General features: G+C 38.6%; 1 pseudogene; it reads right to left on the bottom strand.

Annotated features, from left to right (window-relative positions):
* Positions 1–13,093: 13,093 nt before the first annotated feature.
* LOC124962783 (S-adenosylmethionine decarboxylase proenzyme-like) lies at positions 13,094–14,090 on the bottom strand (annotated as a pseudogene).
* Positions 14,091–19,315: the final 5,225 nt, after the last annotated feature.

Genomic DNA, 19,315 nt, shown 5'->3' with positions numbered 1-19,315 from the left:
CTTACCCTCGATTTATTCCTGTATTCTTAGCACATAGAAGTGAATTCATTACCACATGACTAGCCTTGGCAATGACCACTCCTTTTTTATGTATGCTATTTCCATCTTTACATTGCATCTTAAATCCATAGGATAGGTGTTGTTCTATGTCTGTTCCTTACTGGTTCCTGAGTTCTAAGTACAAATAGGGCTATAGTTTGAATCTGAAATGTCCCCCAAAAACTTTTGGGAGGTGGTAGACCCTTTAAAAGGTGGGGCCTAGCATAAGGAAGTTAGGTCACAGGGGGTGTGCCCTTGAAGAATATATTGAGACCCCAGTCCCTTCCTGTTTGTTTTTCCCTTTCCAGTCACCATGAGTTGGGTACCTTTTCTCTACCAGGTGCTCCCTGCCATGATGCTCTGTTTGACTAGAGGTGCGAAAGCAATAGGTCAACCAATCATGGACTGAAACCTCTGAGGTTGTGAGCCAAAACAAATCTTTCCTTATTTATTTATTTACTTGTTGATTTATAGGTTCTGGGAATGAATTAGGGCCTTGTACATACTGGGCAAATGCTCTGTCACTCAGCTACATTCCCAGCCCACTCTTCTCCTTTTAAGTTGATTATCTCAGGTACTTTATCACAGTGATGAAAGCTAACACAAGCAGACTTATTACTTTTACCCACATATTATTTTTGAGTTATAGTTGCAGTAGACTTGAATCCTCTCGAGGATTGTTGCATCATCTACACAACCACCCAAGAGATTGGTTAATACAAAATTTAATAACTTGTTGGCTTCTTCAGATGTAGGCCAAAAACACTGTTCTAGTCAGCATCAACCCACAGAGGATGAGCAAAACTTGACAAACAGTGCTCTTAAAATATATGCATCTTTTCGTCCAATTCATTCAGTCACTCAACAAATAACTGTTGAGTGTCTACTGCAGGTCAGGTTCTGTCCTAAACTCTGAGCAGGAAAGGCAAAATCTATGCCTTGAAAATCATAGCTTCCTTACTTGGGTTTAATTATTTGAACCAATTTATAAAAAGTCAAGATGTTTGTTTTCACTTCTTCAATTTAAACAAAAACCACATGTGCCCGAGGATATCAGCACAACCCATCTGTCCTTCCAGTGTAGGACTCACCTGTGTTTCTAGGATGAACTCTGAATATTTTGGAGTTTAAAAATTCTTCTTTACATAGAACATCTCACTGGTAGCTAGGTTGGGAAGAAAGACTCTCTGAGCCTTCCTTTTCCATTTTCATATTGTGTCTTAGTCGAAGACTTGCTTTTAGTAATTTAGTAAAACATTTGTGTCCAGAAAGCCTTTTTCCATATGGTCCTTTCATTTTTCACTTGCTTTCTCTCACCGACCTCATTGACCTCATTGACCTCATTGACCTCACCAGTCAAAGTCTCCACGAAGGCATCCTTGTTGCCCATCCCCCCAGTTTGGTTAAATACCCAATTCTGGCTTTTCATGTATTTTATTTTTAATCTCTATTATTGAAGTTAGTGCATTATAATAGCCTCATCAGTCTTTTCACTGACACTGTATACCCCTTAAACTTACACACTAATTATTTCATATTTGTGATGACTATATTAAAATAAAAGGAAAGAAAGAAAGAAAAAAGGGGGAGTATGTGGTGAAGGGACAAGAATTCTCCACAGGATCCATTTTTTGGAGTCAGATGCACTTGGTCTAAACCTAGCACCACCAAATTTTTTAAGTTTTTTCAACTATTCTTTTTTTTTTCTATTAGTCTTTTTACACTACAAATACATTGTTGATTCATTGTTACATTATTTGAACATGCACACAATATAACAATATAATTTGGTGAATTTCATCGCAATTCCCCTCTCTCTTCCCTCCTCTCTCCCCCTGGTTGCCTCCCTCCACTCTGCTGGTCTCCTTCTGTTTTCATGAGATTTCCCCAAAAACATCTTTTGGTTGTTGTTCTTTTTCATGTTTCCCCTCTAGCTTCCACAGATGAGAGAAAACATATAATCCTTGATTTGCTGAATTTGGCTTATTTTACTCAGCGTGATGTTCTCCAGTTCCATTAACCAGCAAATGACACATTTTTATTTTTCTTTATGACTGAATAAACTCCGTTGCATATATACACCATGTTTTCTTTATCTGTTCATCTGTTGATGGACCCCTAGGTTGGTTCCATAATTTGGCTATTGTAAATTATGCTGCTATAAACATGGGTACGCATGTGTCAATCACTATAGCATGCAGATTTTAATTTTTAGGATAAATACTGAGGAGTGGTGCAGCTAGGTCATACGATGTTTTCGTTTCTGGTCTTTTGAGGCACCTCCATCCTGATTTCTGTAGTGCCTATACTACTTTACAATCCCACCAACAGGGTAAAAGTGTTTCCTTTTCCTCACACCCTCTCCAGCTTTCACTGTTATTTGTTCTTTGGGTGGCTGCCATTCTAACTGGGGTGAGATGAAATCTCAGAGCAATTTTCATTCTCATTTTCCTAATTTCTAAAGATGTTAAGTATTTCTCATTTATTTGTTGGCTATTTGTATTCTTCTATTGTCTGTTTATTTGCCCATTTTATTGATTGGGTTATTTGATTTTTTGGTGATAAGTTTGAGTTCTTTATACGTTCTTGATATTAATATTAATCCTCTGTCACAAGGGTAGCTAGCAAAGACATCCAGTCTGTAAGTCCCCTTTTCACATTCTTAATTGTTTTATATGCTGTGCAGAAGCTTTTTAATTTGATGTTATCTCATTTATTAATTCTTGGTATTATTTGTTGAGTTTTAGGAGTCCAATTGAGAAAGTTGTTCCTGTAACTGTGTTGGAGAGTTGACTGTAGATTATTTCATAACAGTTACAAAGGTTCAGGTCCAATTCCCAGGTTGTTGATTCATTTTATTTGACTTTTGTACAGGGTGAGAGATAAGGATCTAGTTGTATTCTTCTACATATGGATAACCATTTTTCCTAGCACCATTTATTAAAAAAGGCTGCCTTTTCTCCAGTGTATGCTTTTGGCACCTTCATCAAGGATCAGATATATCTGTGTGGTTTTTCTGTGTCTTCTGCTCATTTCTGCTGGTCTATGTGTTTGCTCTTGTGTCAGCACCATACAGTTTTTGTCACTATAACTCTGTAGTATCATTTGAAGTCAGGTATTGTGATGCCTCCAGTATTGCTTTTTGGGCTTAGAATTTGCTTTGGCTATTCTAGATCTTTTATTCTTCCAAATGAATTTTAGGACTGTTTTGTTCTGTGAAATAGATCATTGGTATTTTGATGGGGATTGTACTGAATCTGTAGATTTTGGGGTTTTTTTTGGTGATAGGCCATTTTAACACTATTAATTCTGCCTATTCATGAGTATGGAAGGTCTTTTCATCTTCTAGTAGTGTCTTCTCCAATTTCTTTCCTCAGTGTTCTATAATTTTAATTGTAGAGGTCTTTTACCTACTTGGTTAGATTTATTTCTTGGGTTTTGGGACTTTTTTTTTTTTTTTTTTTTTGAGGATATTGTGAATGGAATTGTTTCTCTGATTTATTTTTCAGCAAATTCATTATTGATGTATAGGAAAGCTATTGATTTTTGTATGTTGATTTTGTATTCCATAGCTCCACCAATTAGTAGCTGTGAGATTGAGCAACTTAATTGGTCCTTTTTCCCTGGCACTAAACAAGGGCTCAATAAACATTTGCTTTTTCATGAAAGTAATAATTATTATTGAAGGTATAATTAATAATGTTAGTTAATATACATGGCATTTATTCTGCACCAAGCACTGTTTGAGCTCTTTCTGTATTACTTTCCTTAATTTTAATATCATCCTGTGAGGTGGGTAGTATATTATATCCCTTGTATAGATGAAAATCAACAAACTGTGGCCTGGCACAAGTTACTCAGGAGGCTCCAAAGTCCATTCACCTAACTCTACTGTTTGTTGCTTATTTCAAGGGAGAATGAGAGAAGAGAGATAATGATGAACACAAAAAATTCCCTTCCTTCATTAAGAAAATCATTTTTCACAACTGTTGTATTTATTTATTTAGTTTTTACTGAGGATTACCTCACCATTATCTTATCTCAAAGTCTGATCTTCAATCTACATTCTTCCTGTTGTAGACTCCACGTTTGGTGTCCCCCCCAAAATTCATGTTGAAATCCAATCTACAAGATGACAGTATTAGTTGGGGTTGTTGGGAAGTGATGAGGTTGTGAGGGTAGAGTCCTCATGTGTAGGATTAATGCAATTAAAAGAAGAGGCAAGAGTTAGCTTGCTATTTTCATGCCTTGTGAGGACACTAGAAATTGGTAGTCTGCAAACAGGACAAGAACTCTCACCAGACACTGGATTTGCTGGCTCCTTTGTCTTGGATTTCTCCACCTCCAGAACTAGGAGAAACAAAGCGATCTTGGACTTCTCATTCTCCAGAAGTAGGAAAAAATAAATGTTTGTTGTATAAGCCTCTCAGTCTATGGATTTTGCTGCAGAAGCATATGCTAAGACAAAAATCAGCATCAAGAAGTGGGGGGATGCTATGATAACTACCTAAAAATGTGGAAGCAGTGCATGCCTGTAATCCCAGCAATTCTGGAGGCTGAGGCAGGAGGATCCCAAGTTCTAGGACAACCTGGGCAACTTAGTGAAACCCTGCTCAAAATAAAAATAAAAAGGGCTGGGGATGTGGCCCTGGGTTCAATCCTTAATCCCCGGTACAATTTCCCCTCCAATAAAAAGAATAAAAAACCGTGGAAGCAGTTTTGGAATTAGGTAATGGGTCAAGGCTTGAATAGATTGTCTCATAAACTGAGATAGTCATGAAGAAATTTTAAAGTCAATTCTGAGTTGGTCACGGTGGCACATGCCTGTAAACCCAGTGAGGCAGAAAGATCACAAGTTCAAGGACAGTCTGGGCAATTTAGTGAGACAGTCTCAAAATAAAAAATCAATCAATGTGTACTGGGTTCAATCCCCAGTACTGTGAAGAAGAAAGAAAGAAAGAAAAAGTCAGTTTTGATGAGGGCTCAGAAAGGAAAGAAGAAAGCTGTAAAGAAAGATTCTGTCCAGATTTAGAGAAATATGATCAAGTAGAGAATGTTGGTAGAAATATGAATTTTTATGGTTTGAATCTGGAATGTTCCCAAAGTCTTTTCAGAGGTGAGGCTTTGGGGAAGTGATTGGATCACGAGGGCTCTGACCTCATCAGTGGATTAATCCATTGATGGTTGAATGGACTACTGAGAGCTGGGACCTAGATGGAGGACGTAGGTCCCTGGGGACATCCCCTGGAAGGGCTTATCTTCTCTTTGACTCCTCTCCCCACACCTTTCTCTCTCCCCCCGCCCCCCTCTCTGTTTTCTGGCTGCATGAGCTGAGCCGCTTTCCTCTGCCATGACCTTCTGCCATGATGTTCTGCCTCACCTCAGTCCCAGAGCAATAGGGCCAGCTGGCCACAGACTCAAACTTCTGAAGCTGTGAGTCAAAATAAATCTTTTTTCCTTTAAGTTGTTTGTGTCAGGCATTTTGGTCATAGCAATGGAAAACTGACTAATCCACAAATGGTAAAGGTCATTCTGATCAGGTTGCAGGTAGAATCGAGGAACATGTTATTAGACAATGAAGAAAAGACAATCCTTGTCATGAAATCGCAGAGAACTTGTTTGAATTGTGTTTATGTTCTAGTGTTTTGTAGAAGATAGAACTTGTGAGTGGTGAAATTGGATATTTAGCTGAGGAGATTTCTAAGCAAAGTACAGAAAAAGTGACTTGGGTCCTCCTAACTATTAATGAGAAGGAAGAAATTACTTGAAGACAGAATTATTAAGCAAAAGGAAATAGCACTTAAAAGATAGAGAAAATTCTCAACCTATCCATATTGTCAAAATGAGAAAGTATGTTCTGAAGAGTTCACTTAGGGTGTGGCCAAGCAACCATTCAGTAAGGGGATCAACATAGGGATAAACCATTGATTTAATCATCTCCTGAGCAGAATACCAACCACTAGTTTGAGCTGAGAGGAAAAGAGAGGTAAGGAATAAAGCAAGATTGCGGACTGTGCATATTTTATTTTTTATTTATTTTTTTGGTACCTGTGACTGAACCCAGGGATACTCAACCACTGAAACACATCCCCAACCCTTTTTAATGTTTTATTTAGAGACAATGTTGCTAAGTTGCTGAGGCTGACTTTGAGCTCCCCTCCCAGGCTGCTGGGATTACAGGTGTGCACCACATCTCCTGGCCTGTGTATATTTTATAGAATAGGACCACAGAGCTATTTGGAGTCAAAAGTACACTATCTTTAGAACAAGGGAATAGTGACTCTGAAGGCAATTTAGAGATTATCAGGGCTGCTTCCCCAGTGTCAAAGTGAGCGACCATTGCTTACTTTCAAAAGGTCAGATAATCTCAAAGCTGTGAGGGCTCAACCCCTGCTTGGTAGAACCCTCAGGACAGAACCTGTGCTTGGCAGAGCTACATGGTAGGGGCTGCAACCCAGTGGGTCTGGAAAGTGGGACTGCCACCACACTGGGTCCCAAAGGCAGACTGCTACCCCAGTGCAGTATGGAGGGCAAAGCATGGAGCCCAGGAGGATTATTCTAGAGCCATAAGAATGCTTGGAGTTTGCCTTGCTAGGTTTTGGACTTGCTTAGGATCTTCTTCCCTATTTCTTCCCTTTTGGAAAGGGAAGTACTACCCTGTGCCCATCCCACCATTTTATTTAAATCACACAACTTATTTGTTTTTACAGATCCAGAGACAGTGAGGTGTTTTGCCTCAGGTTGAATTGTACCTTGAGTCTCTCCATATCTGATTTAGGTGATACTTAGATGAGTCTTTGGTGCTGGAAATTAGTTAAGAATTTTGGGGCTCTTGGGTTGGAATGTCTGTTTTGCATATGAGAAGAACATGAGGGAGGGGCATCCATGGCAGAATGTTATGAAGTGAATGTGTGTATCCTCCTCAAATTCATGTTGAAATCGAATCCGCAATGTGGGTCTTTGGGCAGTGATTATGTCATGAGGTTGGAATGCTTACAAATGAGATTAGTACCCTTACAAGAAGTAAGAGAGCTAGTTTGCTCTCTTTTTGCTAAGTAAGGATATAAGAAATATGCAGTCCGTGGGCAAGGAAAATAGCTCTCAGCAGAACCAGCGATGTGGCACCCAGGTCTCAGACTTCCAGCCTCCAGAACTGTGAAAATGACGTTCTGTTGTTTATAAGCCACCCAGTCTAGGCTACTTTTGAAGCCAGAATTAAAGACAGGCAGTTAGTGCAGATAGATGATCGGGTCAGATTGAGAAAATGGAGACTGGTTTGTATCCGGGAAGTTGGAGACCGCCCTTGGAAGACTGGAATGTCAATGTCTCCAGAGCCCTTTGATTACCAAGATTACCTGCCTATACTACCCTCCCAAAAGGTTGAAGACAGGGAGTTGTTAATGCCCCCTGGGCTACTTCTTGCCTGGATCACTCCATCTGACCCTTTGCCCTGCCCATCTGCTTCTCCTTTTGACCATCCCCCTGGTATCTCTTGGGCCTAGTCAGGTAGGCAGGAAGGAGAGACATAAGCTGGGAGAGAGCAGGAGAGCAAAGAAAGAAGTCTATAAAAGGGGCAGGGCAGACTGGGGCTGTGGCTCAGTGGTAGAGCACTTGCCTAGCATGTGTGAAGCCCTGGGTTCGATTCTCAGCACCACATATAAATAAATAAATAAAGTAAAGGTCTATCAAATCTAAAAAAATATTTAAAAGTGTGGGGGGGGTAGGGTGCTTCTTACTTCAGAATGCCAGCCATGGCCCCCTTCTCCCTGTGTTACTACCTTTAAACAAAACCTGCTTTATACACTTGCCTTGGCCAAGCAAAACTTGTCACCGATAACCAGTGGTATCACTTTATTGAAGTGGCCTGAATTGACTAAGACACCTTCCTTTCATCTAAAACTCTGTCCTCCCTACCCAACAGATCTTATCTAAGCACATTATTATTTATGATTTGAGGGTCTTACAGAATGCAGCTCTTTGGACACTCTTTTTCTTTGGGGGGTTGGCAAATTTATTTAGACAGAAAAAGTTCATTTACAAAATTGATAAATTAAGACTATTCAAGGGTTGGGGAGATAGCTCAGTTAGTAGAGTGCTTGCCTTGTAAGCACAAGGCCCTGAGTTCAATCCCCAGCACCACAAAAAAAAAAAAAAAAAAAAAAAAAAAGACTTTTGAAAATAACTTCCCATCAAGACACTATAAGAAACAACTTCAAGACACAATGGAAAAATATTTTCAGAATAACTGACAAGCAGCTTATATCCAAAATACAAGAATGCCTATAACTGAGTAACAAACACAGCCAACCGTATTTTTAAAACGTGTAACACTTAAATTCAAAGATATAGCAATAACCAATAAACATAAGAGAATGTTCATTGGTCAGAGGAATGAAGATTAACATCACACTGAGATATCACTGCCCACACAGAAGCCACAAAAAAATACTTGTGGTAATGTTCATAGCAGCTTTACTCATATTGGCTGGAAACCAATAATATCCAGTAAAAGAGAAGAAACAAATCATGGATGTATTCATACAATGGAGGATTTATTACTCCACAGTTAAGAGTGATTGGAACATCAATTTTTTGCTGAGTTTAAAGCATTATACAAAGTACCAAGAAAAATTTGAAAAGGCAACATTAGTCTATGATGTCGAAATTGGAAGTGGTTAATTAGGGGTGGGGTGGAAAAGGGATTAACATTGTTTAATTGCCTAGGAAAGGACTACAGAAGATCCTTTTGTCCGGAGAGGATATGAGCTAAAAGGCATATCCTTTTACCAAAATTATAGCTATGATTTTTATTTCAGTTTAAACAAATTTTGTCTACCAAGGGCATGTAGTGAGTAGATGGGTATGACGGAGAATGTTGAGTTGTTAAAGTTGGCATATAATGGTTCATTGTTGTTCTGTTTACTTTGTATGTTTAAAGACTCCACATTAACAAATTCAAGGCTAGCCAGGATAACCTAGTGAGCCCATGTCTCAAAATAAAAAATAAAAAGGTCTAGAATGTAGCTTAGTGGTAGAATGTCCCTGGGTTCAAATCCTACTGCCAGTAAAAATAAATAAACAAATAAGTAAAAATAAAAAATAAAAATAAACCTCCACAAAAGATGTTATAAATCTCAACTTATTCTTTTGGCTCCTGAGTCTAAATATCCAACAGGGTACTAGACATCCTTTGACAAGTGACTTTAATAGTTTTCTTGCCTCCTAGAAGTCGCAGGCCTCTAGCCTTGACTTTGCGACAAGTTCGTCATATTCATAGGTTTTCAGTATCCTCCAAGAAACAGATAAACATTTGTTGGTTTGAGTTCAGTTTCCACCCCATTCCCCCACAAACAGAATTGAACCCAGGAGCACTTTACCACTGTACTATATCCCCAGTCCTTTTACTTTGTGAGGCAGAGTCTCATCAGATTGCCAACGTTGACTTTGAATTTATGATCCTCCTGCCTCAACCTCCCAAGTCATTGGCATTAAAAGTGTCTTCCACCACACATGGTTCTGTTTTTTTTTTCCTAATATTTGTATATTCTTTCAGCTTTTTCCTACATCCATTATATGTCAGCAGTGGAATTTTGTACAGTTTGTTTTTACATTTCCATTTTGGGGTATAAAAGATGTATTGCCTATTGCCTTAATAATGATTAGACAAAGGGAAGTTTAATGAGACAGGGTATCGTAAATTTACTGAGGCCAGCCTCCAACTTGTGATTCTTCTGCCTCAGCCTCCCAGACTCATTGCTGGCATTACACGTTTGTGCTACCACACCTGATGAGTTGTTTTGAAATAATTGGACATCAATCAAAGATTCACACAGAGACCTGAGATGAAGTGAAGGCAGGGAGGGTGGGCACTGGGGAAGGAAAACAAACTGATGGAAATGTTTTAACAGTGACCAACGGAATATCTGCAGAACTTGCAACTCAATGTCAGAGGCAGAAATATGAAGAAAGAATTCATCAATAGTCTTTGAAGGCAGGAAGGAATGGAATCCAAATGAGAAGCAGCATCTTCCATTGCGACAGCAAGACAAAGGTGAATGAGAATGGCAAGTTTGAAGGGTGTGGAGCCAGGAGTTGAAGTAATTGGTGGCAGTTAATTTGTCTGGAAGAATATTATCACCTATGTACTTGTGATGGAAACACAGGAACCTCTTTTTAAAAACAATGACTGCTCATTGTTGAATGTAAAAATTCACTTACCTGGTTCAATAGGTACTGCACACAAATGTAGTCTTTTGCTTTTCTAAGATTATCTATCAGACAGGGTCAAGCTATTTTGTATAGGCTGACCCGGGACTTCTGGGTTCAAGCAAGCCTCCTGACTCAACCTTTCTGATAGGTCTATCAGTGGACTCTGACAAACCTGGTTTTTTATTTTGTTCTTAATTAAAAATTTGCTAAGTCTTTTCTAATTTAAGTTTATTCAGAGAAAGATCAGAATATATACATTTTCATAAAATTATTTTCAATTTATTATAGACAGGAAACTAGAAATGAAATTCTGTCAATTCAAGAAAATAAGAGAAGTTGAGGATATAGCTCAGTGGTAGAGTGTGTGCCTAGCATGTTAAGAGGCCCTGGGTTTGATCCCCAGTATCATCACAAAATAAACACAAAACAAAACATGCCAAAATATACCTGCATGAAAAAATGATCGAGTTTATAAATCTATTCTAGTTTAATAGAAACAACCATAAATGAAATCCCCTACACCACATGGTTTAAAAGCATAAACTATAAAGGTCCATAGTATTTGGTTAAGTAGACATAAAACAATCAATAAAAAACTTTCCGAACATCACTAGACAATTAAGTAAGCAAACTTTTATTTAAGCTTAAATTGTGATATAGAAATACATTTCAACTGATTTAAGTCCAACACCAATGAAGAGAGAAATTGTGGCACCAAAGTGTTCCCTTTTCTATCGCACTAGGATGGATTCTATTCAATTTACGGTTTTCATTTTTCTAGGCGTTGTTCCACACAAATTTGTGCAAGTTTTCAACATTGGACGTCTATGAGGGGAAAGGAAAAAGATTTTTTTTTAATAAAATAAAAATCATACCTCAAGTCAACAAATGTTACCAATCTACTGGGATACTGCTCCAAATTAAAATCCATCTTGAGTATAGATCCTCACAACAGAGCAAGTCAAAACATTAGGTGCTGTGCTCATTGTAGAATCAAAGAGATCAAGTTGATTGAAAGCTTCCTCAATGAAACATTCAATCAACAGCCTGCTTGAGATATAAGTCAAAACACTGTCCAACAACTTGATTTCAAACTAAGTAGATTTTATGTTTAGAAACACTAACAAATATGTTTTGTTTGTAATTACGGAAGGAACATAACATAATTGCATCAAATCAGAAATTATCAAGAAAATATTGAGTTTAAGAAATACAAAATGTAGTCAATTTTGCTGTTCTCTCAGCTACTTAAATACCACAGTATTTGCAAATACAGCTAAAAGATCACAACTCTTAAAAACCTATATTACTAGTCATTTCCTACTGAATATTTTTAGAATTTTTTTTTTTTTAATCTATCCACACATTCTACCACATGGTACTATCTGAATAACCTGAACAGTTTTCATTCTGGCAGTCACTCATTTGATCCTGTGACTGCCATGGTAGAAGGAAGGTGACACAGGAACAGATAAAGTCAGAACACTCACATGTGTCACTTAATCACAGAACTTCTAAGTCTTAAGATGTAAAACCACTGATTCTGCTTTGAACCAAAGTTTACAATATACTATTAAAGGAAATTAGTGTCAATGGCTACTAAAAGTAAAAATTAAGGTGGATGATCCAGGGCTGAGGATATAGCCCAGTTGGTAGAGTGCTTGCCTTCGCAAGCACAAGGCCCTGGGTTCAAATTCCCAGCACCACAAAAAAAAAAAAAAAAAAAAAAAAAAAAAAAAAAAAAAAGGTGGATGATCCAAGATGAGAGGACTTAATGAATCCAGGACTACCTATATGCTAAATCTCCCTACTTTTCTACTTAGTAATAAAAATCCTTCTATATCACTATTTAGCAAGTTAGTAAAGACATGGTACTCCATTAGAAGCTAATCTCATTTATTACAGAGTAGAGCATAGCACACAATGTACAGTTCAGTCAGTATATCCTAATCTCAACCTATCACTCTATGCCTCTTCCCTGCTAGTCAACATTGGAGATGCTTAAAATTCTTTTGTGGGAGACATTTAATTTTGTCTTCAAAAAAAACCCATGCCAAAAAAAAGGAGGCCAAATTAATATGCCCTTAAAAGAAAATTAAGCCCAGAGCCTTTCCGCATTTCCTCACCTGGGGCATAAGATTAGTATATAAACCCACAATGTAAGTGCATCACTTCATTTGTGGGGTTGGAGGGGAAGACACTATGTTGAGGGAAGAAATCAAAGGACTACAAGTGCAGAAACAATTATTAAAATAGTAATATAAATAATGTGTAATTGGAATCTTTTTCTTAAGGACTTGTGCTGTGAAAGAAAAATTTAATTGCCGTTGCAAAAAAACATCGGGTAGAGACTGGTTTCAATAACATTAGTAGAGAATATGTTCTAGAAAGTGGAGGCAACTGGATGTAAATTCTGGTAGCCATTTAATAGAATAGTCCCTGATGGTTAAACTGAGCCCAACACTTAATGAGGACAAAAGCCTTGTCTGTGGGGAATTTTACATGATATCTGCAGAAATATTACATTGTGCATAAACCAAATTGAATTGTTTTCACAAGTGTTGTAAAGTTTCATATAGTGAAAGTTTTTTTCTACATGCACTTCATTTTCACAAGAGTGACATAGAACACCTAAACACAGAAGAGAGAATTCATGCAAGATATCCAACTCCTTGATATAATAGTCCATACACTTCAAAATGATTACATTATCATTATATATAGGACTTTCTGCAACTCCACGGTGGTGGTTATGGAAAGCGTGGCCCCAGTATCAACATCTAGAAAGCAGCCACCACCTTCTATGTGAGTTCTCTTTTTGCGTGTTCTCTTCATTTTCCTTAAATCAACTCTGCTGTTGTTGCTGCTTCTTGGCAACACTGGTAAAAACAAAGTTCTAATCATTGAACATATAAAACCCTCAATCTTCTGGGGTGAAGAAAGCACTGTGTGGCATTTAGAACTCTAATTAACAAACAAGGTGGTCACAAATTTTCCTGACTTGAAGACTTCTATAACTTCTTGATCAGGACATCCTAAGAGGTCTGACTTAAGTTTACTTCTAAAGTAACATAAAAAAATTATGGTTCTGGAGTGATGTGAATAGTCCAGTAAGTTCCATCGAATTTCTTTTCATTCATTGAATATCCGCAAGGATTGAATAGTATGGTGTCAATGACAGAACCTGGTGTCAGGTCATAAATTCCACTTTCACGTGTGACATCCTTTGCGGTAACACCATCTTTTATGTAGAACTGGTCTATTACTGCTGGGTCAATCCCACTCATCAAAATTTCCAGGATTTGATCTGACTGACATATTATCCGACTCTTAGGGAAATGACTGACATATTATCCGACTCTTAGGGAAATCCAGGGTATACAGATACAAATAGTCAGAATTCATATGTCCCATACAATGTGCTGCTCCCTTTGGGAAAACTGCATCTATTTCTTCCTGGAAATTCTGATGTGGGTATCCTTGATAAGAAGGTTTCATGAAATTCTTACAAGAATAAAAGAAGCTTTGAATTGAGTCAAACCCACTGTAATCCCTAGCAAGCTTCAATAGGGGAACCAGTGCTTTCAGCAAGAGGGTGGTACCACAGGTCTTCAAAATACAACATCTCTTGGAGACAAACATGCTACTCTCACTGAGTGTGTAAGTTTCCTGCTTGTCAGTTTTTGTCACACTTATGATTGAACATTGCACATCCTTCAAAAGTATTCAGATCTTGGGATAGCGCAAAGATCTCCAGACCCTTGGTTTGCGTCGTGTTGCTGCTGGGAGAACCAAACCTCCAGCAACTTCTTGGTCCCTTCGAAAAAATGTGCAGCTTCCATCACTGTGAGACTGCGAACAACCAACAACCATAGAAAATCAACTAAATTAAGTCTCTTCTCCCACCACTGCCGCCACCACTGTGGATTATTTCAGCTGTACTCAAGTTCAGGTTCCTTTTTTTCTTCTTTTGCTATAATTTTATATTAAATTTTTAAAAAAAGGATTAATAAAATTTTCCCAGTTTTGTGTATATGTGTACGAGCGAAAGTTGAACATGAGTCTGTTGGAAATGGAGGCAGAAACAGTTCAGTCTCTTGTGGTCTGCCGCTTTCCCTTTACAGAGTAGAACAAGTGCTAGCTAATGTTGCTGGTCATACCGTGTAAGCCTCTTTGGATACTCCTGGCTAAAAAGCTTTTCTTCCCTATTTGTGACTGTCATCCTCTCTGATAAAACAGCAGCTTTGGAAGATTTGTATGAAAGGACAAGGTCACCCCCTAGCTAGCTATTCTACCATCACATTCAAAGGAGACCTTTTAAGAGAGAGAGAGAGAAACAGAGAGAGAGAGAGAGAGAGAGAGAGAGAGAGAGAGAGAGAGAAAGAGAAAGATTGGTTTCCTTTCCAATTTCTGGGCTTCACTTCTCACTCACTAATCTATTGCTGGGCTTTTACATGTGATAAATTATTCATTTCTGAGATGATACATACATGCCTTTAGGAATGGTTGCTCTCATACATGAACGTGGGTCAGTAACATAGATGAACCTCTATAAAGAAATGAAATCCCTACTTTACAGCCCCCAGGAGCTGGGGGAGCTCCAGTAGCTAGGCTTATATTCTCCAAATCACCCTCTTAGTTGACTGAAGACTGGCCAGTCAATTCTCTTGCCTGGGTAGTTGAAGTTGAGATTCTTGTTTATCACTTCTATTAAGGTCTGGTAAATTTAGAAGGGACACAGTGATCATTTTCCATCTTATATGTAGAAAAGTAGAGAAAGCAGGTGTATTAGTTAAGTTACAGGTTCTAACTTTTTAAATAAAACCTAATATACTCCAAGCTCAAATGACATATAACTGTTCCCTTTCGTATACTAATTTGAACCTAAGTAGACTTGGCAGGGTTAATAATCATATTAGCTTCATGGAGTTGGGGATCCAGGCTCTTCTGTATTGTTGCTCTGCCGTCCTCAACCAACAGCTTCCATCTATAGGTCAGAAACAGTAACTTCTCGTGTCATGTTAGTCACAACTAGTCAGCAAGGAGAAAGAAAGGGAGGATCTCCCTCCTTTTTATTTAAGAGCATTACCTGGAAGTTTTATATCTCGCATTGGACAGAGCTTAGTCAATTCCTACATTGTGGAAAAGGAGCCTTGGAAGAAATTCTTTAGCTGAGTAGCCATCTGTCCATCTAAAACTCTTCTTTTATAGGAGAGGAAGAGTGAGAGACAGGTTCAACATGCAGTCTCAACTACTCGGAAGCTGATTCATCTGGTCAGCAGGAAATGAGCATAAAATAGAGACTCAGAGAAAAAGTGGTAGAGAAAGAGTTGGACCTCCAGGAGGCAAGGACAGTAATCTGGGTTCCTGTTGGCACTCAGTTCTTGGGTTCAGTCCCTCATTGAGACCCAGAAGTTTTTCTTCCCTTGTTTATAATAATCCCTGGCTTTGCATAAACCAGTCCAAGAGGCTTTCTGCTTCTTGACACCCAGAAGCATTGATTAAGACAGTCAACCCAATTATTTGCTCCTAGAGGTTAAGGGCCACCTTCTACTTTTTTATTCCTGACTCAAGACTTAAGTAGGACCCATGCTCAGAAGGTGAATATTGATTTGATTTAATGTATTGCTTCTTGTTGCAGCTGAATGAATTTATCATATATCTGCATCATTTTTGCCAGTTATATAACATAAGACTTCCAAATTGCCTCAAAAAACAGAAAGGGTGGAGTAACTAGGCAATCAGGGAATGTCTCAGTTCAAAAACTGAAGAGGAAAATATTAACCGTTTGGGACCAGGCTTTCCCTGAAATCTGTCAGCACTCTGAGGGCTGGGCCGTCTGCAACAGCGAAAACCCAACACTGGATCTTCACCACACTGTTATGCAAACCAGAAGGCTACAGGGCTTGCTTCCCTCCCCAGAGTGGACAAATGCTTGTGAGTTAAATACCAATGCAATCAGCTCACCCTCAAATGAAAATGTTCTTTGCCAGAGATCTGGAGAAGAGTCTCACATGGAACATTTTTTTAAATTTAACCAGCTGGAGAGAAGTACCATTTTATTAAACCTTTTTAAAATGAAGATTTGCTTTTAAATGGAAAATCTGCATTCCATCAAAGGAATGAAAAACAATACTCTTGACTAGTTCATTTGATACAAAGCCTAGCACAACAACACAATTCAAATACATGGTTTTACTGATCATCCTCAACAGAAAATAAAGCACCGGGATGTGAGAGGTTTGCCTCACACGGACTTTCAAACCGCCTTATGTGGTATTATAATAAAAACTTCAGGATTCATGTTAAACCAAAGAATTTTACATGTTTGCTGGCATGTGGAAGGTATTCAATTGATTTTTGCTGAATGTTTCAATGGATGCTGATACTACAGACTAGAAACATTTATAATATGGCACATTAACTTTTAACTTTTAAAACTTCCAAGATTTGTGACTGAATATTGCAATTAGCTTCTCTTAGACTGGGAAGGAAATCAAGCCTGTAATGGAAGGGTAGATGATCTATTGGGGTGGGAGGACTGAGCCACAGAGCTTTTAATGTATAATTACCTCAAAATTGTAAATTACAGCATTGCTACTTTCTGCTTCACTCTATGCAACACAGCTAAATTTTACAGTGCTGAAGTTCTTATGTCCTTATAATTTTAGAGAAGGGTCACTAATGACAGAATACTGCTGGGCAGGATTTTTATCTTTTACTCGCTCAAGAATATTTTTTCAAATCCTCTGAGTCTTTTTATAAAAATGATATGTTCACCTACATAGATAATGCTTCTATACCAGCATCCCTCACCCCCCAAAAAACCCTTTCTTGCAGAGGTAACTAGTTCAGAACTGTAAGACACCCCCACCCCAAGATCACCCCCAGATTTTCTGATTCCCCAAAAGGACTCAGGGGGCCCACATGAGTCACGACTGTGACTCATTACAGCAAAATGATGCCAGCTCTATCAGCAAATGGAAAAGAAATATGGGGTGAAGCCTGGGGAAAATCAGGCCCAAGCTCCCAAGGGCCCTGTCTGTCCCAGGAGAGTCACAAAGGACACACGTCCAGCAATAAACCAATGAAACAGTTCTTCAGTAAGAACAGGTAGGAATTGTTGTCAACCAAAGACATTCATTAGAGACTCAGCGCCCAAGTTTTTATTGGGGGCTGGTCATACAGGCAGAATCTACTTGGTATACATGCAAATTCCAGACTCCCCAAAGGAAAGCAGGTGTTCATCATAAACCATATTGTTTGCACAAACAGTTTAGGCACAGTGAGCCACTCTTATCAGTTAATGATGCGAACCCTTTCAAAATCTGAATTCCCAGACACCAGTCAACGATCATCTTTGCAATCAGGCTTTCTGAGGGGTGGGGATAGTAGTTTGGGTCTGCTGTGTTAACTCTTTGCTGCACAAATACTACCATTAAAGTACCAATAGTCACATAGTGACATTAATACATTGACATTTTCTCTTTTCTTTCTGTATATTTCCTTTCATCCTTCCTTCTTTTCCTTTCTTATAACTAGGACCAAACACAGAACTTTGTGCATGCTAGGTGAGCACTCTACCACTGAGCTACACCCCCAATCCCTAGTTTGATGTTTTCTTCAACAAGTTGGTGTCTAGTCCCTTTCTTAAATCATTTTGTAATTAATATGTATGGAACCTTTATCATGTGCCAGCAACATGGTTTAAATCATTTAAGTATTACAACAAACCTAGGAAACAGGTCCTATGTTTTTGTCCTTTGTACAGATGAGAACACGTAGGTACAGTTGAGCGAGTTAAATAATTTGCCCAAAGTCTCACAACTAATAATGGGTAGTGCTGGGATTGGACCAGAGGGGCAAACTCTAAACATGGGACCTGGAGGAGTTCTTAGGAATTTCATCAAACACCTTCCTTTTCTTCTCCTCCTCTTCTTTCTTTTAATACAGTCATAATCTCTCTCTCTCTCTCTCTCTCTCTCTCTCTCTCTCTCTCTCTCTCTCTCTCTCTCAACACACACACACACATACACACACACACACACAAACATGCACACACACACATACCCCTACATCTCTCTGTGTTGCATTGATAGAACACAAATACAATGAAGTTTAGAACTGGTGCAGGCTGACCCTCACACATATGTTAAGATGAATGTGTAATTAGGCACAAGAACTGATTGTTCAGTTTATATGCTGCATCCTTAAAATGCAAACAACACATTAACTCTTGAAACTCAGCAGAAGGACTCTAATGCAAGAAACATGGGCCTGGGCATGCACAAGGCCCTGGGTTCAATCCCCAGCAACACACACACACAAGAAAAAAAACCTGGGCCAGCTCCACCAATAAGTAATAAGTGCTTTAATTGATGGTTCGTTAGACGTTTGTAAATTGTTTTAGTATTTTTCAAAGTTTAGAAGACCCAAAGTCTTATTTGAAATAATGCCCATATTCATCATCATTACATTCTTTTTTAGTTCTTACAATGTGGAAAGCACAGATTACTTTTTAAAAGAAATTTATAAACAATAGAAATCTATTTTTCACTGTTCTTGGGACTAGGAAGCACAAGACAAAGGCACTGATAGGTTTGGGGTCTGGCGAGGGTTTGGTATATGTTTCCAAGATGGCACCTTAGAGACTGCATCTGCCTGCTGTGCTCTCTTTCAAGAGATGGGTCACTGGTAGGTCCCCTGGAGCTCACCTTCAAAAATTTGACTAAGATTCTCACTCTTGCCACCTCTGATCAAACTTTTGTGGGTGGACTGGTAGATACAGCCTCAATATGGGCTACTGTTTCTGTCAGGGTGCACAGAATATAGGCTTGATCAAGAGGCATTCTAGAATGGGTTATTTCTGATATCTACTCAGCAAAAGAAAGCATGCTAGCTCTTTGTACTTAAGATACATTTTAAAAATTAACTTCAAAAATAAAGTAAAAGAGCCATGTACGACCCAAAGTGTCTGATGCCTGCCTGCCTGGTGTTTCCTGTTTCCAGTGGAGCTCACTGCTGCCCAAGTGAGGCCAGACACTGCTGTCACACAGCAGACACAGCC

This window comes from Sciurus carolinensis, chromosome 1 (assembly GCF_902686445.1).
Source record: "Sciurus carolinensis chromosome 1, mSciCar1.2, whole genome shotgun sequence".
Taxonomy (NCBI): domain Eukaryota; kingdom Metazoa; phylum Chordata; class Mammalia; order Rodentia; family Sciuridae; genus Sciurus; species Sciurus carolinensis.
Note: the sequence above shows the minus strand (reverse complement) of the source record. Positions and strands in the feature narration are given on the sequence as shown.